The sequence below is a fragment of the Ursus maritimus genome, unplaced genomic scaffold (assembly GCF_017311325.1).
Source record: "Ursus maritimus isolate PB19 unplaced genomic scaffold, ASM1731132v1 scaffold_19, whole genome shotgun sequence".
NCBI classification, from domain to species: Eukaryota; Metazoa; Chordata; class Mammalia; order Carnivora; family Ursidae; genus Ursus; species Ursus maritimus.
The window spans coordinates 21,379,051-21,405,321 of NW_024424341.1; positions in this window are offsets into that span (position 1 = coordinate 21,379,051).

The window sequence follows — 26,271 nt, forward strand, 5'->3', positions numbered from 1 at the left end:
TTTAAAGATGCACACTTAGATCATGAAACTGATGAAAAGCAACAGTATGATCACCATCCCAGTTAGGATAGTGATTAATTTGGGCGAGGTGAAGGCAGTCTAATTGACAAGGGGCTTACGAAGGGTTTCTCTGGCCCTGGTGGTTTATTTCTGGACTTACACTGTGGTTAGATTGTGTTTGCTTTATAATAATTAAGCTGTACAATTTAATTTCATGAACTTTTCACAATTAAAAGTTTTGATTTTTTACTCCACTTGAGCTAGGGATTGAAATGTAGAAATAAAACCTTAAATCTTCTGCAGGAAAATATTGGAGAATATATTTATGGTCCCAGGACAAGGAGGATTCCTTAAAATATAAATGCACAATACTACCAAAGGAAAGATTTACAAATATCTGTAAGAGAGAAGTCACTGAAAACAGTATTAAATGATGCAACTTTGCCTCAAAAACCAGGGAGGTACTGTATGGTGACTAACATAATATAATAAAAAATATTATTATTAAAAAAACAGTATTAAATGATAAACCAGAGATTTCTCTGGGAGAAAGTATTTTCAATACATATCAGCAACAAAGGGCTAGGATGCAGAAAATATAAAGAACTTATACATGTTAACATATGAAAACATAATAATCTTGTCTATTAATCAGAGACATAAATAAAAACCTCAGTGAGATACAGTTTCATGCTCAGGAAATTGTCAGAAAATTGCAATGTGTGCTAATGCCAATGTTGGGAAATGGGGTCTGTTATGTTGCTGATTTGAGTGAAAATGTGTACAAAGTCTTAGAAGAGCAATTTGGAAATACATAGTGAAACTTCAAATGAAACTCCCAATTGCCAAAGACCCAGGTAATCTGTCTCTGAAACCCAACCAAGGAACGCACATGCGGAAGGAGGTATAGGGAAGGATGTTTGCTGTAGCAACTCAAGTGTCCACTCAAAGGAGAATGGATACATCATAGTGTTTTCAAACAGTGAAATACACTGTATAGCAGTTCAAATGACACAACCAGATTCTACACGATCCGTATCGATAAAATCTCAAAAACTTAAAATTGAGAGATGGGGAAAAAAGTAAGTTGCAAAATACATGCATCGTATGATAGATGGATGGATAGGTGGGTGGGTGGATAGGTAGATGAGAGAGATGATTGATAGATAGATAGATAGATAGATAGATAGATAGATAGATAGATATGCATACATACACACATATACTTTACAGCAGGCACCGCATGCCTAGGTAATGCAAAAACACATACAGGATAAATACATATCAATTTCAAAACAGTGTGTGCCTCTAGGTAAGGAGAGAGGGAGGGAAATGTGATCCACAAGGGTTACAAAGATGACTTCACAGTGTAATGTTTTATTTCCCTTAAAGAAAATACAAACCAAAGGTGACAAAATAATCTCTTTAAATCTGTCTGGTGTATACATGTGTAGGAGTTTTTCTTTTTTACCATTTCCTGTCAATTTCTGTATATTTTAAATATTTCAGAATTCCAATGAAAATACAATAAAATTTAAAAAGAGAGAATTGCATAAAGTCCCTTGGCTCCACTGAGAAAAAGTGTGGGGTCAGCAAGGCCCCACGTGGGTCAGCGCCCACACCCAGCCTGCCCCGCCATTGGCCGTTCCAGAAACGCTGGGCCCATTGAGAGTGCTTCTGAATGCCCACCTGCATTTAAGTTCCCACCTCGCCCCTCCAGCCCAGTCAGCCAGCAGCCGTGCTCTGGCTTCCAGGGTCCCACTGTGCACCGCCCTCCACAGTGACGGGTATTTCACAGTGTGGTAATGACTGCATATGTGTCTGCGCCTCTTGGAGCCTGGGAGCCCCAGGGCAGCTGCAGAGTCTTATCCGTCCACTGGCACGTGGGAGGTGACAACAGATAGAGGCTGAATTGAACAGCACATGGTGCACGCGAGCTCCAGGGGTGCTGGAGACTTTGGTGAGCGGGAGCCCGTTCCCGGAGTGATCAGGGGCCTCTGGGAGCCTGTGCAGGGTCTCTTGTGAGTGGGCCTCTCCCCGAGTCTAGTGGGCTCTGTGCTTTGAAGAGGAGGAGGCCCAGAGCAGCGTCTGTGCTCCTGGCCCCTTCTCGCTAACCATACATCAAGCCAAATGGTGTAAACACAAACACCGATGCTGTTCATGTTTATGAATACTTCTGTGCAGAGGCCCAAGGGGACCATAGCGACACAAACATAGTCGTTGCATCAAATTGGGGAAATTATGCTTTTCTCCCTATTTTCCAAGCTTTCTGCAATATGGTTTTATTATCCTAATAAAAACTTATAAAAAATACAAAAACCCTCTTTCATCTAAGGATGGTGTTTTGATGTTTCAAGACATTTAATTCCTCGCCCTTTAAATTTTCCCTCTGAAATGACCAATAAATATATAATTAGAATATATATATAATTAAGATATATATACACACATATATATCATTAGAATAAATAATACCTAAATAATACAGGGAACAGTACCTGAATGAGCCAAAATGAAGTGCCATTTCTGCCCGAAATGCTGCCGACAGGATTAAAAACAAGGATTTTAAGCTCTCCTGCTCACGGTGGAGGAAGCTCACAGAAGCTGCACACCTCCAGCCCTGGTGATTTGACTTCAGACCACAGTTTTGGAAAGCACGGAGACAGAAGAATAAATTAGTCTGGGAGGTCAATGACTACTTAGGAAAAGTGACATTGATGTAAGTGCCCAGAATGTGAAAATCAGAGAGACAGGTTCAGATAAATCGAGGGGGGACAAAGGTGGTGGCAGCCACAGCAGGGCTGGGAAGGGTCAGGCCTCCTGACACAGAGGGAACTACAGGTAAGTGGAGACATGCAGAGGACAATGGGGAGGGGTCTGTCTAGAGCAGGAGGGACACCCGAGGCCACCTTCCCAAACCTGGGAAAGCCACCAGCACCTGCAACCCAAAATGTTGCTGGTCTCACCACTCAGACAGATGGCAGGTCCCCAGACAAGTCAAAATCACCCTCAAGAAATGTAGCTTTCCATTTTTCTAGGACCTAAGTATTTGAACAAGGACCTCATCAAACTCCACCAGAACTCAATCTTCTCCCAACAATGGGCAAATAGACCTTCTCTCCAAGAATAAGAAGTAAGAGAGAAATCACTGGACTTGGGAGAATATTCCGTAGTTTGTACGACAAGAATCAGCCTGAGATATAAACACAACAACACAGACAGTATCAAGAGAGAATTCAAGAAAACCTCTAATTTGTATCTTCAATAAATTGGTTAGCAATTACATAACTCACATGGAAAAGGATTTTAAAAGAAGTATTGCTTTTAAGTGAAAACACATTTTTGAAATAAAATATAAAAGACACACAGCGGGTAGAAGATTGTATAATGCTGAAAATTCAAGTGGTCAAATTCACCCACGTGAGACATTATCTTTGGAGTTTTCTGCCCTGAGGATTACCTTCCCCCAATCCACCCCCTGCAACAAATTTGAGTCATCAGACTAAACACGGCTCTAGCGAAGCCACACTTCTGCTTGAAAATACTAAATGGCTCCCAAGTGCCATCAAGATCCTGACACATGCGGGTGACACAGATGCTCCCAGCATGACTTAGTAAAGCATGCTCAAAGTCCAGCACACCTGCTTGCAATTTCCTACACCTAATCCCTATCTCCCAATTCCTGCGAATCAGCTGATGCTGGTCCCTCCCCATACGAAGTCCTTCCCTCTCTTCACCACCTAATAATGAGGACATTCAGTGAACATTTCATGTGCCAGGTATTTACTAAGTCATGTACGCTAAACATGGCATTTACCTACATAAAACCAAAGCAAAAATCACCAGGAATATGGAGAGCGCCTAACATGTTGGGACATTTGTCTAAGTGCTCATCAAAGATCAGGGAAAGAAACAGAACAACTTTCTTCCAAGAGGGGACAGTGATTCAGGGAAAGTGTATAAGTAACAGCAAATTTATATGTAATTATATATATTAAGTGTATGTATGTAATATGCATATAACTCATATATTGAAAGCCTGATCCCCAGTGTGACTCATGTGGAAAATTGACCTTTAGAAGATTTTTAAGGTTAAATGGGGTAATAAGGATATGGCCCTGATGGGATATTGGTGGCCTTATAAAAAGAGAAGGGGAAAACTTCACAGAGAAAAGCCATGTGAGGACATAGGGAGAAGAGAGCTGTCTACAAGCCAGGAGACAGAAACTGAACCTGCCAGACCTTGATCTTGGACTTTCCAATCTCCAGAACTGTGAGAAATAAATTTCTGTTAAGTCACCCAGTCAATGGTATTCTATTATGGCAGCCCCTGCAAACTAAAACAAAACAAAACAAAACACCAAAACAAAACAGATCATACACACACACACACACACACACACACACATTATAATATGTATATAATTTTATAGTCAGCTAACTAGTAATTTAAAATAAATATATAAAAATAATAAATGTATATAAATCAAATAAAATATATATACATGTGTCAAGGGATTTTAAGTACTCCAAGGAACCCTGGAGCAGGGAAAGGGTGATGGAATGAGACAGGGTAGGGTGGTCAGGGAATGGTTGTCTGCTGAGGTTGTATATAGGCAGAGACCAGAAGGAAGTGGAAGACCAAAGCTAGCATATTTCTGGGGGGAGAGAGTCCCACGTCCTGCACTGCAAAGCCCTTGAAGCCCATGGGGCGTGCTTGGCGGACCTGAGGAACTCCAGAGAAGCCAGGGTGGCCAGAAGCCAGGGCAAGGAGATGAGGAAGAAGGTCAACGACAAGGAGGAGGGGAAGGGATGGGTGCAGATGGTGGGGTCTTGTCTGCCCTGGCCAGACTTTGGCTTTCACTGAGAGACTGAGAAGCCTTGGGAAGGTTGGGGACAGAAGAACAACATGCTAGCACACGCTGTGAAAGAGGGCTGTGGCCTGTGAGACAGCTATGGGAGCAGAGTGGCATTTAGGAAACTATTCCACAGTCTGCACGAGGAAAGGCGGTAGCTGGGGCCAGGGTAGGAGCAGTGGTGGTGGTGAGAAATGGTTACACTCTGGCTGTATTTTGAACACAGAGCCCATGACACTGGCTGTGGATTTCATATGGGCTAAGAAAGAAAGAAGAGTCAAGAATGACTGCGAAGATGTCACCTCATCTTTAACACAAAAGGATGGAATTGTCCAAAATGGAGAAGAGCAGGTGGGGAGGATGGGGGCTTTAGTTTGGGACTTGTCAGGATTTGGATGCTCATGAGACTTCCAACACAGGACATCCAGGGGGCAGGTGTCTGAGCTCTGGAGCTCAGGGCAGAGTTGGGGACAGAGACGTAAGCTGGGTTATCAAATGTGATCACAAAGATCATCAAATATGAGAGCAGACAGAGCAGAGGTCTTCGAACTGAGCTCTGGGCCAGTCCAGCATGTACAGAGAGGTCAAGGAAAGGAAGAAGAAACAGCCAGAGAGACTCAGAAGACACAACCCAGCAACTGGAAGGAAACCAAAGGTGTGGCATCTGGAAACTGCATGAAGGAAGTTGGGTCAAAGACGCTAAGTAAGATTTGGACAAAGAACTGACCTTTTGCATCATGTATGTGCTGCGTGACTGTGACCCAAGCAGATACAGTGGGATGATAGGTCAACAGCCTGACTGGAGCTGGTGCAAGAAAGAATGGGAGCAGAGGACAGAGACAAGTAGACAAATTGAGCGAGGAGATTGTTCTAGGGAAAGGCAGTGAAATGGATGGGAGCTTAAAGGGGAATGTGGTTTCAAGGGGAGGCTTTTGTTTTGTTTTAATTGGAGATCTGATAACATATGTGGGTGCTGATGAGAATAACCAAGTAGAGTAAGACCAGCTAATTGCAGGAGAAAGAACAATTACAGGAGAATATTGCAACCAGTTTCACAGCAGGCAAAGTTAAAGTTCAGAGAGGTGAAGTAATTTCACTAAGGCCACACAGCTAGTTGGCTATGGATCAGCATTCAGAACAGATCTGCCTGGATAAAGTCTGCATTCTTAATGACTCCCCCTTAGATCTGCCTGGATAAAGTCTGCATTCTTAATGACTCCCCCTTTTTGATTCAAATCCTCCCCCAATTCGAGTTCAAGTTCACCTCTTCATGTAGGTGTCTTCAAATATCCAAGCTAGAAGTGATCTCTGCTTCCTTCCCTGACCTCTCATACAACCTAATCTTGATTTTTTTTATTACAGCTATTCATTTTCTGCCTCTTACCATATTGTAAGTGTCTGGATGACATAGAATATGCATTATAAACCTCTTTATCCCCCCCCATCCCCTAACATGGTGCTGAGTGCAGGGTAGGACCTCAATCAATATTTGCTCCAGGAAGGCAGATAGGAGGGAGAAAGGAGAGTGGAGAGGGAGGGAGGCAGAGAGAGAAGGAGGGAGAGAACAAGGGTGAGATGCCTTTTTCCCAGGGATTCCTCACAGGTCTGACACCTCATATATTATGGCCTGTTTTTTTCTGCCCCAGACTAAGGGCCTGTATTTACTTTAAACTTTCCTCCTAGGAGCTGACTCTTTACTCATGTCTCTGACTGTTTTCTGGATCTGCTCCAGACCCAGCACTTCCTGTTAATAATAAATCAGACATGCAAATGCTCTGCAAAGGGGAAGGCCTTCCACGTGTGCACCTGTTAGGTCAAGAACCACCTGGAGAGGAATTTTACCATCTGCTAATTGTGGCTTGGAAGAAGCTGCAGATGGAGTCCCCACATTTCAACTCCCAAGCCCCTGCCGGTTTCCTGCTCAGAGCCAGATCCTACACTGGAAAGATGGGACAATAAGAGGAGTAAGACATTGTTCCTGCTTTTACTGGGCTCATGATCCTGTGGGGAGGTGACTGGTAACAGCAGAGTCTACCACGTACTCTGATGGGGAAATTCTGGCCCCTGTAAGTACAGACAGGAGCAGTGACTTACCCCTCAGGTGAAGGGTAGTCAGGGAAGTCCCATGGTGAAGATTAGCTTCTCCTCTTGGCCAGTGATCCTTCCCTGCAGCATGGGCTCCCAGATCCCTACCTGCAAGAGCTCAAAGAGGGTGGTCTTCCAGCCATTGTCAACTATGGACACCAACCCAGGGACAGCATCAGTCTGGCCAGGACCAAGGTAAGGCCCAGAACAAGCCTGTGCCATGAGAATGCCAACCCCACATCTCAGGGAGGATGAAGGCACATTCTGGCACAACCCTGAAAAGTAACAGCTTACTTATCATTCAATAATAGTAGGCACAGGGAGAGGAGAAAGTCACTCTGGAGTTTCTCAGTGTTTCTTGGCCAACATGGGGAAGGACATGGTAGCAGAGAAAAAAAAAAAAATCCCTGAGAAGAACCCTGGATCTTTCTGGAAATGCTGGGAAGAGAAGGTACTACGAAGCAAAGCTGGAGAATGTAGGGCTGCAAAGAAGTCTGTCTAGAAAGACAGTCATCAAATTGCATGGGCCCAGCAGGGTCCCTACAGGTCAAGGGGTGGGGTTCCTCCAGCTTCAAATTTTCTCTCTTACATGCAAGACTTCATAGAATTGCCTCCAAAGAAACCTTCCCATGGCTTATTTAAAACCATTTTTTTTTCCACAAATTTGGAAACTCAGAAAGAATAAGATCCTCATTGAAGGCTGCACAGCAGGTTACTGATGGAAAGAACAAGGCTTTCTGATTCCAGCACAGTGTTTCTGGATCCAGCCTCTGAGGCTGGGTACACTAACAGCCCTCAAAGGGGACGGGCCTGGTGACCTGTGGTTCCAGGGAGCAAGCAGGCAAGCTTGCTCTAACTAGAGAAGTCCAGAGGATGAAGATGTCTCAAGAGATGAACCCAGGAACCCTACAGGCAAACAGTTCCCTTGATGTCCTCTCAGACTCTAGTATTAAATGAGCCTGGATCACTGTGAAGCCGAGAGGTCTTCCTAACACCCAGACCCAACACCATTCTTCTGTTTAAAACCCTTCAATGGAGGATACTTGAGGTCTCTCGTAACTCTCTTTGCTCTGAAGTTTACTTTAGCCGATATTAACATGGCCGTGCTTGCTTTTCTTTGATTAATGATCCATTTTTCTCTGTCTTTTACTCTCACCTGACTGTACCATTATATTTGAAGTGAGTTTATCAACAATGTATAGTTGGGACATGGCTTTTAAGCCACTCTACCCATCTCTCTTAATTGGTCTATTTAGAAAATTTACATGTAATATAATCATTGCTATTTCTTTGCTGAAACTTTGTTTTTTCATTATTTCATATGTGTTTGCAATTGTTGACTGAAGCATTTTTTGATGGCTGTTTTAAAATCTTTGTCATATCAGGGCACCTGGGTGGCTCAGTCGTTAAGCGTCTGCCTTCAGCTCGGGGCGTGATCCTGGCGTTCTGGGATCAAGACCCACATCAGGCTCCTCCGCTGGGAGCCTTCTCCTTCCTCTCCCACTCCCCCCGCTTGTGTTCCCTCTCTCATTGGCTGTCTCTCTCTCTCTCTGTCAAATAAATAAATAAATAAATAAATCTTTAAAAAAGAAAAGAAAGAAAAAAAATCTTTGTCCTATCATTTTAACATCTCTACCATCTCAGTGTTGGCATCTATGAATGCCTCTTTTCACTCACTTGGAGACCCTTCCAGTTATCAGTATGGTTTTGGTTTCTGTTGAAACCTGGACATATGCTGGGTATCGTTATGACACTCTGAAGCTTATCTTCATCTGTTTTAGCTGGCTTTTTCTGACACTGCTCTGGTAAGGGAATGAGGCCACTGTATCATCGCTGCCAGGTCCGGACAGAGTCCTGGTTTCCCACCTGATCTTTGTTAATAACTGATAGGGGTCTCCTCATTCCTTTTAGATGGGTGGGGGGTTCCATCTCCCCAGTAAAACTCCATTGATATCAGTCTGGAAGGGGCAGAAGTGGTTCATTACCACTCCCCATTTGACCTCCACTGACACCGTGGAGCATGTGGTCTTGCTAGAGACAGGCAGTGGTCAGAACACTGAGTCTCCGCTAGATCTCCTGCAGCACCACCCAGCAGAGGTGAAGACAGGCACTTCATTACTCCCATTGGAAATGCAGGTCTAGGTTCTCCACATGGCCTCCCCTGCAGAGGAGAGGAGGGTCCTCATTACCACCCAGCAGAGACAAAAATCCCCCCTTGAACTTCTCTGGCCCCCCAGACAAGGATTACTCTATACCCTCATGACAGCCTGGCAAAAACAGAAGTCTAGATACACCACTTGGTCTTTGCTGCATAGACGGGAATGGAGGCTCTATTTTTTCTGAAGCATTTGGCAAGAGGAGAGCAGTTATTATATTAAAATGTGCTGTTTTATTAGGCTACCTCCTTCTTGATCCTTTGACTACAGAGAACAGGTTTTGGTTAGGGATTTTTTTCTTTTTTTGGTCTATACCTAACAGTGTTTCTGAGTTGTCAGATTCTTCAGCTACAAGTCTGGGATAGATGAAACAAAAGGAAGATCCAAGGAACACATGACTGTATCATTCCTCAGGTCCCAATGTCCCTAGCTGGTCTGCCTTCTTTCCACCTTTCAAAGTCTGCATATGCTTATTTATAATATCCAGAGTTTCTAGGAGTACTTAGCAAGAGGAACCAAGAAAATGCATCTACTCTACCTTCCCATAAGTGGAATGTAACTACATTGTGTTTAATAGTGATTATGCATTTGTTTCTAATCTGATTTGCCATTCTATCATGATGTAATTTCCGTAACTGCAACATTAAGAATTCTTCTTATGACATGTGCATGACAAAATGTAGCCCAAATAACATGGTGGTTTTCATGATGAGCCTTCAGAGGCCACAGCTTCCCTGCAGATTCTCATTCTTCCCCACACTACAGAAATTCCTTTATTTTTCACTGTTTTTACTAAAGCAGAATATACACACAGCAGAAATGACCCATTTTCACGTATAGCTCTGTGAGTTTTGGCAAATGCACACAGTTGTGTAACACCAACACGTTCAAGATATAGAACAGTTTTAATTCTCACTTTAAAATAAATCCACAAAGAAGCAAAAATGTCCAAGTCTCCTAAATACCTCAGCTCTTTGCCCAGGGTCTGGCCTCTGCCCCCAAGAGCCTGGAGTCTAGATGGGGAGTAAAGTAGGTTGGGTGAATGGACTTTTGGCTTCAACTCTGACCCAGGTTATCTGGGTTTTTTTTCACACTCTAATTCAAGGTGGGCAGAATCTAGATGTGCACTAGAGGTACCAAAGACCATGGGAGCTTGGAAACAAGACCCTGAGTCCCTTCTGTCAATCTACTCTGAAATTCTCCATCGTTTTGCTGAAAAACAAACCACTTCAAACCTTAATGGCTGAAAACAGCAAACACTGTTCTCACAGTTCTGAGGGTCATCTGGGCAGCTGTCCTGGCCTGGGCTGACTGTGGTGGTGTCTGTGGCCACCTGGCCACTCACCTGTGTCACATGGTCTCAAGATGGCCTTGCTCACATTGCTGGTGGTTGGCAGCGTGGCTGCGCTGAGGAAGCCTAAGCTGGCTCTGCTCGGCTCAGCTCCACAGGGTCTCAGGCTCCAGCACGCTAGCTCAGACATCTTCCCTTGCTTCCCTCAGGTCCCCAAGCCAGCACGAGGATAAGCTCCAATGCACAAGCACTCCTCAAGTCTTTCCAATATCCACTGACCAGACTAAATCAGACTAAATCCAGATTCAGAGGGGTAGAGAAAGAAACTCTACTGCTCGATGGAATGAAATAGAGAGCTGCATTGTAAAGAGGACCAGGTAAAGGATCAGGAGGAATTTTTGTGGTCGTTTTTGCAGACAATCTATCACACTGTACCAGAGCTAGAGGCAACAAGGTGCAGAGACCATCCTGAATGACCAAGGGAGAAACCTATACCATACGGACGGTATAGCCACTGTCACAGACCTGCTGCTAGTGTTTTCCGGGGGAAGCCCTGGGCGTCTGGGTGCCTGGGGAACTTCCACTTCCTGGCCCTATTTAGGCTCCTGTCCACCTTACCAATCAGCACAACTTCAACCTGGTCCAGCTGTCTCTATCCTCACTCTCTTCTATCATCCATCCATGCTGCACCCATTCTAAAATGCTCCCCCACTTTTTACATACTAGGAAGCTAGGATGTTGTATGGTTAACACAAAGGCATTGGTCTCTAACACGCCTGCTTTCAAAATTGGCTTCAACTTCATGCTTGAGTTTGGACAAGTTAATTAACGTCACTAAGCCACAGTGTCTCACCTGTCATATGTGTGCGAAGGGTCTCGCACAATGCCGGGCACGTGGTGCACATCCCCGGCTGTGGCGCAGGTGGAGTCCTGACCCAGAGGCGAGGAGGCCCAGAGCTTCCAGGGTGTCCAAACAGAAGGGCATTGTTTTCTTTGTTAAGTTTTAACTTGCAACAGACAGAACTCTTGCTGCAAAGTAATTTATGTGTTGCCTCCAGGCTCCTGTTTGGAAGGGCTCCCTGTTTTGTCCCAGGCTGATTTTCCAAACATTAACATATGTCAAGAGCTCACATAAAGCCAAGGATGTAAAATGGCTCTTCAGGCAAAGAAAGAGCAAGGGCAGTTCAGGGAGCCAGGGGAGAGACAGGAGGCAAAGACTCGTGAGCAAACAGGGCGAGACTGGGGAGCAGACAGAACCAGAAAACAGAGCCCAGGGTGGGAGGCAGGGGCTGGGGTTGTCAGGGGGAAGCTTGCATTTGCCCAAGAAGGGTGGCAGCAGCTATTTTTCAGAAACCACCTCCTGGGTGCTGCTGTCTTTACACACACCCCATTTAGTCATCTCGAATTCTACGGACAGGTAGTAGTCCCCATTTTACAGAACCCAGAACTAAAGCTCATAGATGTTAGGCAACTTGCCCAAAGTTCACCCAGGCTGCATGAGGCAGAGCTGGGATTCAAACATGGATCTGCCTGATTCCAGACATCAAGCCTTTCCCCCAGACCTCTCCTCCCTGGAGGAATCTACAGTGTCAGAGGGGGAAACACCTCTACTCTTCTGTGTGATTCAACTCTCTTTTAACAGAGTAGGGCACTGAGGATCGAAAAGATGAACCAAGATTCCTGGCTCACAGGGCTATCGGAAGAGAGATGTGATGGGGATCTAGGTCAGAGGGCCCCCAGGTGCCCAGATCTTCAAGTCGGTCTTCAGGGATGCCCTGGCTCATGGCTCCTAGCTGCCCCTCTGCCTGTCTGTCCATCATGTTGCCAAGCCTGGCAGATCTCTGCCATCTTACTGCCCTCAGCATTCCTGTCACCTGCCTGGACCCTTGGCCTCTTGGGCTCTGATTACCCTGTGTCCAGCCTGTTTCCCCAGGTTCAGACCTAAGAGCAGGTTACATCTTCTGTTTGCTTCCTATGATCCCCATCTGATGGGTACCTCTTCACAGCCTTGCACACATATGTGCCCCTCATTCACTGACCAGTACAGGTCAGATACAATCCTGCCGCAGACACGGTGTAGATCGCTGGGCACACGAAGATGAATAACAACGAATCCCTGACCTCGGTGTTTGCATTCTGTGGGAGGCCAAACCATGGGGAGATGATTGCAGGGCAATGGGTCCCCATCAGTTGCTTCCCCACACTGCTTCTGCCGCTTTAGGGAATCCCTGATGAGGTGGGACACTTGCACTTTCAAAAAATCTTGCCACCTGCGCTGTCGACGATGGATTAGAGCAGACACAGGAAGTGTCAGGCTGCCAGTCCGGTTAGGATGCTGAGAGAAGGTGCCAGGTGAAAGCAGATGAGGGACCGAACAAAGGAGGCACAGCAAGGACAGTGAGGGACAATGGAGGCGGAAGCATTCAGAAGCTTGAGTGAAGGGCGAACAGCCCTTGGCGGCTGCTTGGCAGGTGTGAGAGGGCATGGAAGGAGCCGGTGGTGGGGAGGGGCTTGCTGGCTGCTCTCGTGCCTGGGCCAGGGGCAGGGGGTGAGCTGAATTAAATGCTGAGCACAGAGCCCTCTGCAAATGCACATCTTTAACCGGCTAATAGGAATCTACTGAAAAGAAAAAGAAATAATTACCACCAAGCTGCAGTTCAATACATCCCGGGCTCATCGCTCTGATTGGTCTGACCTCTGAAATGCAAGCCATCACCATCGCAAGCAAGGAGGTGGAGGGTACTCTGGGATTAAGATTCATACAAGCTGAATGCTTTGGGCTTTTGTCAAAGACAAAGAAAGAAGGATACTTAGTGTTTAACCAGAATTTTTGCAAACTTCTTTTTTAAACATGAAAGCTATGCATCTCAAAATAATAATAATAATGGCATCTAAGGCAGAGAAGCTCAGGGTGCCTCCTCAAAGTGCACAGAGACCACAGGGTTACAAATGCTTTTACACAAATGGGGCATCATGAGGAACTTCAAAAGCTCGCAGGAGAGAAAACGTCAGTAGTGACAGACAGGGAAACTAAGGTCTAGAGGGTAAGAGCTCCTCACCACTGGAGACAGACCCCCAGTTGGAGACTTCCTGAAAAGCAGGATAGCAAAGGAGTCAAGTGTATGAGACCCATGTGAGTCCAAAGCTAGACCTCCAGGACTCTGATAGCCCTGTGTCCAGCCTGTTTCCCTCAGTTTGGACCAAAAGGAAGGGTCCACCTTCTACGGATTCACCTCCTGTGACCCCGCTCAGATGGGTTCTTCTTCACAGCCTTGCATACTTTGTTCACAATTACATGTCCAAATACATCCTCTGTAGTAGATAGAGGGCACTCAACACCTCTCAGACTCCTCTTCCACTTCTGTTAAATGGGAACACACTAGCGCCTGCCCCTCTCACAGTGGGGCTGTGGCGAGTCAGTGGGATGAAGCACTTTCTACAGCATCTCAAGTGTAGTAGAAACACAAGTGTTGCCTCTCATCGTTTCCAGGCCCCTCCCCCATCACAGATGTGATGGTTAGTTCATGATGGACACAGTTTTGACAGGATGGGCAAGGAGGGTCTCTGCTTGAAGGGATCTCCTGTACAGCGACTATTGTGGTCTGCTCCCAAGGAGTGTGCCCAGGGGCCTGGGGGAATTTCTACACAAGGGGTAATATGGCAGAAAGGAGAAGGAGTCCAAGAAAGAGAGAAGAGTACCCCCTTTTTAACCGGTGACTTGTTAGGTCTCTTCAGACACTAACCCTCTCATGGAAGGAAAGGCAAAGTCTCTCTATGCACTTGGATACAGACACGTGGACATATGAGAGGCCAGGGCTCTACCAACAACCCTCAAAAGCTTCATCTCAAAAAGTCAGCCAGGTGTCATTCTGAGGGTGTCTGCTTCACTACTGTGTAATAAGTCATCCCAAAACTTAACAGCATAACAACTGCTAAACATTCTCACAGGTTCTGGGGGGAAGGAGTTCTGATAGGGCACAGAGCGGTGGCTTATCTCTGCTCTCCAATGTCTGAGACTTCAGCTGGAGTGACTCAAATGGCCAGGAGTGACTGAGAATCATCTGAAGCTTCTACATTCACATGTTCACAGCTCAACAGGGATGACTGGAAGGCTGGGCTTAGCCGGGATGGTCTAAGGGGGCCGATGGCATTTCCAGCATGGTGGTGCCAATGTTCCCAGATCTTGTGTTCTAGCAAAGAAGAGGGAAGCTACATGCCCATTATGATCTAGTTTCAAAAGTCACATAATGTCACTTCTGCCATATTCTATTGGTTGAAGGAGTCACAAACTCATCTAGATTCAAGGGTCAAGGACATAGACCCCATCTCTGGATGGGAGAATTATCAAAGAATTTGCATCTGTTTTAAAACTTATATGTGACTGTATGGTGGCTAACATAACATAATAATAAAAAAAAATAAAACTTATATGCGGGGTGTTTAGGGGGAACACCTGGCTGGCTCAGTCAATAGAGCATGTGACTCTTGATCTTGGGGTCATGAGTTTGAGTTCCACATTGAGCCTGGAACCTACTTAAAAAATAAATGCAATGCAATACAATACAATACAACCTACATAATGGGAATACTCTAGATGTCTCTCAAGGAATTCAACAATCTGAGGTAGGGTTGACTGAATCTTTGAAAATGCTATGGCATTTAAGAACTCAGAGGATGTTCAGGGACCTTCTACATTTTAGAAATGAGGGCTCTAAGGCCAGGGGAGGGAACTGAGGGATGGAGCACTCCGGGGAATGGCTGGGGATAATGAGGCCAAGAGAAGAGCAGTGGTTTGCCCCATAGATGATGGCACACTTGGGTTTTCAAGCATTGCAGATACTAAGGACCTTTGGATACATGAAGCTCATAGATAAAATGTAAATCCCATTTTAGCTTTTTATTTTAACCTTTCCACCTATTTCTTGCCATTAGTTGTAGGATACAGGCAGAGGCCTGCAAACAACGAAGAACCACGTGATAGTATATGGGTGTGGATCAGCTCGAGACCTGGATCTGTTCATTGTTACTCTTTGTAAGGGTGACTCTAGGGTCCAAACAAAAGGGATTGCTCATGAATCCAGACCCACATTCAGGCTATTTGTAGTGAACTGATCAGACAGAACTATAAGTTTAAGTTCTTTTAGGGCAAATTTCATAAAGTGAATTGAATCTACTCAACTGACACTTGTTTCTTTTAGAAGATTCTAAATAATGAACACCTCTAGGTATTGCTGAAGTGCGCAAACTGCTTGGACATTTGAAGTCAAGATACTGGTGACCTTGGTTTGCAGTCAAAGCAAGGTAATCTAGATGGGTCCTAAATAGGACCTTTCCTTGTTCAAGTGGGCTATTCCTACATACTACAAACAAAAGAGGGGCCAAGAAAACCCTTTATAAACAATTTGGTATTGTTAGTTCTTATAAACACAGTGAGCCTCTTCCTCAAAAGTGAGGATCCTAGCTCATTCTAGAAGTTATATAAGAGGGTATTACACATTCTACACTCTCAGAACATCTCCTTGACCTTCACCATTCCTAGAAGATCCCACCTACCTAGAAGTTCCATCCCCATCATATCATGTGATCTTCAGGGCTGATTCCAGGTCATTCATTCATCATTAATCTACACAGGGCTTGAAAAAGGAGCTAGATTAAGTAAAATTTCTTTGCTGGGTGACTAAATACCAAAAGTCCTGGCACATAGTAGATAATCAGTGACTGGGAGTTGAACCTAAGTAGTATTCATTTGCTGATAGAATTCTTGCATTTTGATTTATAAAAGGCATTTGTACTTTAAGGGGGAATGCAGACAAAAGAGGGTGGGCCAGAAGAGGTCAGAATGATGAGCCCAAACTTGCAATTCGATTCTCTCACTACTAAGGCAGAGGCCCAGGAGGCAGGCAGAGCAGTAGAAAGAGCTTGCCTTAGTGTTTTGGGAGGAAAAGTATAATTATTTACTGCATTCTGGCAGTGGCTGTATTTATCATCTCCCTTGGGGTGGGGCGAGGGACTCTTGCATTCATGTATTCCTTCGGTGGATTTAGTTAAGCACCTACTCTATGCCAGCTCTCATGTTATCTGCTAGGGCTTCAGGATTGAAAAGGACACAGTACTTGACCTACAGGGAGCTTCAGATTAGCAGTGAAAATAAAATGCGGCTTGGAGAAAGTGGAAATGTGGGGAGGTGAATATCAGGAAAAAAATCCTTGATTATTTCCAGGGGTCATAAAGCTCACACAGCTCTTTCCCATGTTCCAGGAGCTAAGGAAAATTGTATTAAGGGTGAGGTGGTTCTACTTCGGGTAATTTTGTTAGTTACCAAGGGTGTTGTACAACCCGAACTCAATAGAAATGCAACTATTTTTTTCATCTTTCCTCCTTCTTCTAGAACCTGGTTAAAGGACTCTTGGTATTAAGCCTAAATGCATAGAGGAAAGAACTAGGTTTGTGGCCACGTGGACCTTCCTACATGTGATTCCGGCCACGGAACCTCAACAGAATAACTTGCACTCGGAAACTCTCAACAATTAGAAAATACCTCACCTCATGTGTACCCACATATAAACGTGCCTGAGGCATTGTGGGTATTTAGTAATTGTTAATTCATTACTTCCCATTAATAAATGTTTCTTTAATGTTATTACTACAATTTTTTTTACATTTACTATATGATGCCAAAAATGGAAATGAGTTGCAAATAAAGGCATTTGCCTAAACAGACAGCAGAAAACGCAGTAAAATAAGGTTCAGCCTGAAACCCCGAAGGCATCTTGGTCTCTGTTTCGTGGGTAAAGAGATCAGCTATCAATAGTCATTAGTGACTTAAAATTGAATCACTTGCAAAACAACCGGTAAAAGGGTGATAATTTTTCATGCTCAGGAAAGATGACCCATTTGGGGCTTCAAAATTAACAGCAAGAAATAGTGTTGTCAATATGACATCAACACAGACCATAATTAATCAGATCCTAGCCCCTCTGTCTGCTGGGAAATCTCCAGAGCCCGTTCCAAGAGCCTTAAAAGATAAAGGTTGACCTTGCCCCACTTGCCTAATAATAATTTATAGATGTGTAAACATTTACCACAACAATTACAGGCCAGCCTAATGAAATTCCAGGGGCACGAGTCACAAAAGACCTGAGTGTGCATCATAAATTCAGATCAGTCCCACAGGCTGGGATGTGCAGATCAATTACAAGTCAAGACAAATCCTTTCAAGAGCAGACCTTTTCCAGGGACGGGGGCTGGGGGGTTTTGTGGCCTGACTCCCCGAAAGGATCCAGACATACACATGTCAGGCTTTGAATGCTAACTCTGTGATACTCCTCACCTGGAAGTCAGTGAACCCTCATGAACCTTTGCTTCCTCATCCGGGAAATGGGTGGGTGAGGGTGGGCTGCCTTGCACGGTAGTTGTAAAGAGAACCACTTCATTCATTTGATAAGTACTTACTAATTATCTTCTATATTCCAGAAATCTAATGATTAACAGCACCTGGCTCCTGGTAGACATGAAATAAATCGTGGCTATGACACATTTGATTTATCATTGATTAATCACTAGTGGTATCATTACTGCTGGAAATTTATTCCATAGGGGTTTTATTATGATGACTGTAACAAGTTTACTCCTTAGGAAGCCAGAGGACTGGAAGAAAAATAGGATAGTAGGAAGAGGTGGGAAGTTACTAGGAAGTTACTAGTACCTCTTCCAAGCCCCTAGGAGATTGGTGTTGGGGTTTAAGCAAGGGAGAAGAATGAAGGAAACTTCTCTCTCGCTTCACACAGAATTGTTAAAGGGGAGCAGACCGCCATGAGCTGAGGGTCGCTGCCATGCTAGGCCCTTTGCTAGGGATGTGTCTAAGCCACATCCTTCACTCCTTACATCATTCTGTTGAGTTCACAATTGTTATTCCCACTGAACTAGAAAGTAACTGAGATTCCAAGAGGTGAGTCCCAAAGAAAGAGAGAAGTGATAAACACCTTTTACTAAAGACTAATGAATTTGGTGGGGTGGGGGCACCAGTGAGGACAAATGACTCCCAAGGTCTTGGCAGAAAACAGTTCCCCAGCCCGGGTAAGGACATCCCCATTCAGAGGGCAGGAAAGGGCTGGCACCTGCCAACCTCCCCCAGGAGGCTCCTGAAATGGGAAGAGAGATGGGAAACACACACGTGCCACCTGCTTCTTTTTCCCTCCAGCAGCACGTACAGACGTCATCCTACATCGCGAATGGGAATGTTCAGGAAAATGATTGTCTCATTTAACACTTCATGGGCTGCCATTGTTGTCTGCTTTTAGCAAAACCTGATCCTATTTTAAAAAATGCAAATGCAAGACAAGTACCCTGAATGCCATGTTCAAGGAACACTTTGTCTCTGATTAATCCTAAATGTGACTATTTGATTTGTACACTTTCCTTTTCCGTAAGTATAAAGCCCATTTGTGAAGAAAGATTTGTTCCAGCTGATTGGTTGACTACAAATCTCAGCCCTGATACTTTTTTTTCTGCTTTGTTACTTGAAAGAATCTACTTCAGACCTCTGATTTGTTAAGAGTATTTGGGAATAGAGAACGTATGCTTTGATCAGATGCTCCACGCCCTGGGTAACCCATATCCTATTCCAAGCAACCTAGATTTGGGGGTGCTTTAAAGGAAATGTCCCCCCATTTGGGCCAGTGGTAAAAAGTCAAATTTGTGAAGCAGACCTCCCCAGATAGAACCCCAGCCAGGATTTAAAGTATTTACACCAAGTACTTAAAAATGTGCCTGACACATATTACGTCCCCAGCAGACGTTAGCTAGAATGATCATCGCCCTTGCAGAAAGGGAGGGGGCAGCTCACATGCTCTCCTCTGCAGATAAGATCTCTCACTCCAGGGCTCACCCCTGCGTTCTCTTAGCCTGTTGTACTAAAATGAAGGCTGAGCACTTCCTCGGTGCCAGCCACCCTGCTAGGGATTTTGCAAGCATCATTTCACTCTAGCTCCTGGAAGCAAGCACAACAGTGTGATTCCCTTCATATGGGGGGCAGGGGAGGGACACAGAGAGGTGACACTAATGAGGGAGTCCAGAGTCTGAGCCATTCTCCCTGGGGCCCTGCAGACTCTCTGAGCTGCTGCTTCTAGTAAACCCCTGACCTGCCATCCCCTCTGACCTGGCTCAGGCAGGAGGCTGCTGTTAGTGGGAACTTCAGAGAAGGGACACACTCCCACTTGGGCACAATGAGTCCCAAGCAAACCTCTGGGAATTGGAAGAGAATCCTGGGAGGCTTCCCTGTTTCCTCCAGGGCAAAGGGGGAGCAAAGGACAGGAGACAGTGACAAAACCAATGGGTTAGACCACAAAGAGGACGTATTGTGCAATTCGATTATAAGAGGTTCACAAACAGAGTAAACACCATCAGAACAGTGGTGGCCTCTGGGGAGCAGGGATTGAATGGAAAGGGATACAGGAAACTTTCTGGAGGGGATGGAAATGTCGTATGTCTTATGGGGGTTTGGGGAACATGGTGATACAGGAGTCAAAAATAACCGAATTGCATTTCATCATGTGTGGAGTTTACCCTCAATTAGTACAAATTTTTTAAAAGATGCAAAGCAGAGCAGGGCGGAATGGGGCAGGAGAGGGGATGGCAGGAGACCACAGGATGATGCTCTAGGGAGCAGGGCTGGGGGCACAGCCGCTCGCACGGCTGGGGCACAGGAGGGACTGTCTGACTGAATGCCCTGGAGTCACAGTGTACTCAGCGTAGCGGTCTGTCCCTCGCAGGGTCCAGATCTGAGCCTTGGGGGCCCTTAGCTGTTCACGCTATGTTGTCAGGACCCTATCTCTCACCCCTGGTCCGGGCTCCATTCGCATCACCTCGGCAGGAGTTGATGGGAAACTCCAACCAGTGCAAATGCTTTCTTAGCTTCCACAAAAGAGGCCCAGCACGCAGATTCCCTGCCAATGTCTCCATCTACTAGCGAACGCCCCATGTCCGCGGGACCCAAGGCAAGTGCCACCCATCTCCCCTGCAGCCTAGAAGCCAAGTTCAGGGTCTTGGCTCCACTCTCCTGGGTGGGTTTCTGGTCACACTAGAATAAGGTGATCATACCGGTCCGCGTCCTCCACCCTTATCTGGGCAACCAAAAGGCTTCCCAGAGGCCTGTCTCCCATTCCCTGCCAAGCCCAGGATCTTGAGCACTCAATTTACTGTCACTGTTTTTTAAAAATGATTGAGTATGTTTTGTTCCCTACCACATAGCCACCTGTGCCCTAGCCCTACTTGCCCCTGGGAGTCACCAATGTGCGAGCAGCTCCGCCTCACCTCCACATGCTTCTCCAGCTGCTACTCCCTCTGCAGAAGCCCTTTCTCCCTACCTTATCTCCCAGCAAGTTGCTAATTCCTTCAAGACGCAGCTCATGTCCCAGTATCTGCCAACGTCCTCAGTGGGGCTGACCCTGCTCCGAGCCCTACGTGCACAGCGCTTACAGCACGGCGCTGGCCCCTGGTCTCCCTCACAAGTCAACAGCAACTTAACAGCAGGGGTTGGGCTCCTTCACTCTTTCATCCTCAGAGCCCGGTACTCAGCCAGGAAGGGGTAAATGTGATGGACCGAGAACACACATACAATAAAAGCAGCAGGGCTCTGCCAAGTTCTTCCTTCCTTCTTTCTGGGTCTGCGGCACCGTCCTAGGGATAGGCCTCTGGGCTGGAGGTGGAGCAAGTGGACATTCTCCCATCATACCTCTTCCAGACCCCAGGCCCTCCAGTTCTGACAAAGGCAGGACCTTCTGCCCCCACACTGTCTGGAGTGGGAGAGCCTGTTATACGAACTGCGACAGCAGAACTGAGAAGGAAAATGATTTCCCCGTGTGTTAGGGGAGAAAAGGCCATTTTTCCTCAGCCTACAGTTTACATGGCTACATTTCTTTGTCAAGAATTTTTTCTTCTTTCCTTCTTTTAATTATTATTATTAATTCTATAACTCCTAAACATACAGGGGGTCCAGGTGACCAGTACGAAGAGTAGAGTCTTGTCATACACTGAAATTCAAGGCCCAGGCTGGGTCCAGTCAAGCAAAGAAATAAGATAACCCAGAGGATAAGTGACCCCACCCCCAGGGTCCAGAGCATCACCATTGGGATCCAGGGAAGGCCTTGATGCAGGGTTGCCATGGTGACCGAGCTGTCACAGGCCCAGGGCCTTGCTGGGTAAGCACAAATGGATGGCATGCAGGATCCCTCTTTTCAATTGAAGATTACCACTAATTTGCAATTAGTTGGAGGAAAACTGGAGATGGAGAAAAAGGAATTGCTCCTTTCAGCAAACAACCACAACTACCGAAAACTGACTTGTCCCCTGAGTCATGATGGAGAGGAAAGAAAACTTCTCTCTCTAAAGAACACACGCTTGGGCACCTGGGTGGCTCAGTCACTGAAGTGTCTGCCTTCGGCTCAGGTCATGATCCTGGGAGTCCTGGGATTCAGCGCTGCATGGGGCTCCCTGCTCAGCCAGGAGTCTGCTTCTCCCTCTGCCCGTCACTCCGCTCGTGCTTTCTCTCTCTCTCTCTCAAACAAATAAATAAAATCTTTTTTAAAAATTAAAAAAAAATAAAGAACACAGGTTTTGGAGCTAGACAGAAGGGCTGAATCCAGTTCTTTCATTTCGGGGCTGTGTGACCTTGGAGAAGTCTCTTAACCTTTCTGACTTTACTTTTTTCAGCTATAAAACCTGTATAAAAATACCCACCTGCCTGGTTGATGGGAGGGTTAAATGAAAGAGGAGTAGTTAAGTGCCCGGTAATCCTTCTCACTGCTCAAGATTTTCATTCATTCACAAAGTCTTCTCTCCTTTCCTTGCCATTCTCTTTATCCAATTCATTCATTCATTTCACAAATACTTATTAAGCACCGTTGTGCCCTGGTGTAGTCTAGAAACTGTGGCTCATCACATCAGAGGCCCACAGGCAGCCATCAGTCGGAATCACATTCTACCTATAGCCCTATAGGGCCCTTCGCATTCACCACCTTCTCCCTGATGCCTTCCAGGTCCCATCTGCACCTTCTCCTCTGNATTCCTGCCAACTGGTGTCAAGACTCTCCCTTGACCCTCGGCATAAGATCTTCCTTGGTTCTTTGAGGAGCTGGAAAGGTTCCAGGAGCTGAGATTCCTAGGGCCGATAGCCCGAGGCCATACCAAAGGCAGGGACAGTGGGAAAAACAGAGTCAGGACTCGCGAGTCTTGGTGTCCCTGGGCTCAGAGATCTTCTGGAATAAGGACTGGGCCCTGTTTATCTCTGAGGTCCTCCCCCCAGCATCGTCATGCAGAGTGGGTACCAGAGCACTAACTGGCTGGGGAGGAGCTGCTGGAACAGCAAAAACAAACTGGGCTGTCTTCTCTGCCTACAGAGCCCTTCTCTTCCCTGCCTTGCAGAAATCCATGCTTCAGCCTTCAAGTCCAAGGGCCCAGAGTACACATGGGAAAGAGTCTCCCACTCTTTCTTTCTGTGCTTCTGAACACACCCCACACCATCAGAAGGAGCTGAGAACCAGTCCAGAGGGGAGAAGGGCTGGAGGCTTGTCAAACAAGCCCCCGTTACCCCTCCTCCCGGAGGCCATGTGGCACGAGGGCTAAAAGTATGGACTATCCCCAAGTCTTGCCTTTCACTAACGGCATGACCTTCACAAGTTACTTCTGGAATATACATTTTATTCCTTTGCAAAAATGAGTAATGATGATTTGATATTTCCAGGGTACGGCCCTGCTGTCCAAGTCTGAATTGCAGCACCAGAAGTAAAAACCGTTCTCTCTCAAAAATCAGGACACGAACCAGCCAGTGTGGCAGGAGCTTCACAGTGATGGGAGTAAAGCACTCGAGCCCCCTGGCCAACAGGAGCTGGGCAGGTAACCAGAAGGAAACCCAGACTGTCGTGTCGTACACAGAGCTGGCATCCATGGCAGCTAGCATCCAGAGCTCGCGCTTCCAGCTCACCTTCCTCCCACTAGAACGGATGACGTTGACTAATGAAGAATTATCCACCCACATGGTAAGCCACAAGCAATTATGAATTCCATTACCCAGCAGCTTGGCCGAGATGCCTCCTGGCTCACCCTCAGATGGGAAGTCTCACCCAGCAAAGGTAGGCCCCCGGGAAGCAGAATGGTTCATCAGGATGGAAGGCTGGCTAATTAAGTCCTGCACCAGTACCAAGCTGTGCTCTTCTCATGATGCCTTACTCCTTTATGGGAGAGGTGCGAAGAGGGGAGAAAGGGTCGGAACAACCATGTTCTAACACCTGTTCCACTGTGGGAGCCTGAAATTCTTTGAGCTCCATTTGCCTTCACTATCAAATGAGAATACTACTACCTCCCAGAAGGGAAGAAATGTATGTGGAGCAGATGGAGAAGCCCCTCAGAAGCCCAGTATCACTGATGATGGACACTGGCCATCATCGGTGACCGTGACCTGCAGAAGGCTTAATGGTCGTCCCCATAGCAACAGCTTTCATTTTTCAAACACAGGGTCCGCCAATGTTGCGGACTGACCATTTATGATTTCATGTAACCCTCAAAATAACGGACAGAGGTATTCTTACTACCCGCTGTGACAGCAGGGCGACCGAAGCTCAGGATTACGTGACTTGTCAGTGGTCACACCAGTTCTTGAATGTTCAAGACAAAATCAGATCTAGCCCTCTGCCTCCAGAGCCTATGTCCCTAACCGCATCCCACACTGCCTCGGTTAATCTAGACCCCTTCCTGAATCCGAGGAAGCTTAAGGGGCTTTGGATCTGCATTTTACAGTAGTAATTTAATAGTATCACAGACATTAGATACTGCAAGTCCTACTTCAGAGTTTGTTTTCTCTTAATAAGGATCACAGGGTACAAGGCACGTGAAGGAATATTTTGTGGCAAATCTCTGATTGATGCTGGGTCTTAGGCTAAGGTGGACTCTCGTAAATAACTCAGCTGCCCCTGAAACACTTTCATCAATACCTCTCACCACTGAGCACCAACTAATACTGGGGTTTCTGTCCAGGTGTGGCTTTCTGAAGTGAAAACAACCATGAATCACAAGAGCTAGGCCTGGGAATGTGGCCTCCTTATACATGGCTCCTGAGCCAACTTTCTCTTGCACATCAGCCCAGTCTGCCCGTGAAGACTCCAGTTTGGCTGGCCAGGATGGTTGAGATTCAGTGCATGGTCTTTAAGACTTACCGTGCATCCCAGAAGCACCTTACACTGTGTGCTGTTTACCCTTTAATTTAACAAACATGCACTTACTAAACACCTGCCACAAGCACAGTTTCTACCTCCTGGCTGAACTGCAGAATCATCTAGCAAGCAGATTGATAAAGTGGATACCCCTGTGCTAACCCTGCTCTGTTGAACCAAAATCTCATAGATGAAGTCTGAGCAAATATTTAGAGAGTAGGTGCTCAACAAATATTTGTTCATTGAATTTATAGCAATGACAAGAGCTGCTTCTTCTTGGGGTAATACTGCCTGATACTGCACAGATCCTAGCCCCAGTACTTACCCGTGCTATGTGACCATGCTTCTCAATCTTTCTGCACCTGAGCTTGCTCCTCTGTAAAAATAGGCAAATTAATAATACCTACTTAGGGGATTTTTAGCAGCTTTTTTGAGATATAATTCACACGCCATACAACCCATCCATTTAAAATGGACAGTTCAGTGGCTTTTAGCATATTCACAGAATTGTGCACCCATTGCCACAACCAATTTTAGAACATTTTCATTACCCCCAAAAAAAACCCCACACCTGTTAGCCATCACTAACCCAAGCCCCTCTCATCCCCCTCAGCCCTAAGTAACCATTAACCTACTTTTTTTCTCTATAGAGTCGCTTATTCTGGACATTTCTCATCAGTGGAAGCATGCAATACATGTCCTTCATGACTGGCGTCTTTTATCCATGTTGTCTCATGCATTAGTACTTCATTCCTTTTTATTACTGAATATATTCCACTAAATAGATATGCCACATTTTGCTTATCCATTCATTAGTGAGGAATATTTGGCATTTTTTTTCATATACTTATTGGCCCTTTATATATATTCTTTGGAGAAATGTCTATTCAGATCCTTTGTCCATTTCAATTGGTTTGTCTTCTTATTACTGAGCTGTAATGTACTTTATATATTCCAAATCCAAGTCCTTTTTAGTTTTAATGTCAGTTTATACACACATTTTTTAAAGATTTTATTTACTTGAGAGAGAGAGAGAAAGAGAGAGAGCATGAGCAGGATGAGGGGCAGAGGGAGAAGCAGACTCCCTGCTGAGCAGGGAGCCTGATGTGGGACTCAATTGCAGGACTCTGGGATCATGACCTGAGCCGAAGGCAGACGCTTCACTGACTGAGCCACCTAGGTGCCTTTTTTTCTTTTGCTGCTTGTGTTTTGTGAGTCATATCTAAGAAGCCATTGTTTAATCCAAGGCCGTGAAGATTTGTACCTTTGTTTTCATCAAAACATTTTACAGTTTTAGTTTTGTTTTTTTTTTTAAGATTTTATTTATTTATTCGACAGGATAGAGACAGCCAGCGAGAGAGGGAACACAAGCAGGGGGAGTGGGAGAGGAAGAAGCAGGCTCATAGCAGAGGAGCCTGATGTGGGGCTCGATCCCACAACGCCGGGATCACGCCCTGAGCCGAAGGCAGACGCTCAACCGCTGTGCCACCCAGGCGCCCCTACAGTTTTAGTTTTTACATTTGGATACTTCACCTGAGTTAATTTTTCAAAATGATGTGAACTAGGGGTGCCCACCTTCATTCTTTCGCATATGGATGTTCTGTTTTCCCTGAACCATTTACTGAAAAACTCTTCTTTCCCCCACTGAATGGTCTTAGAATCCTTTTTAAAATCCAAGA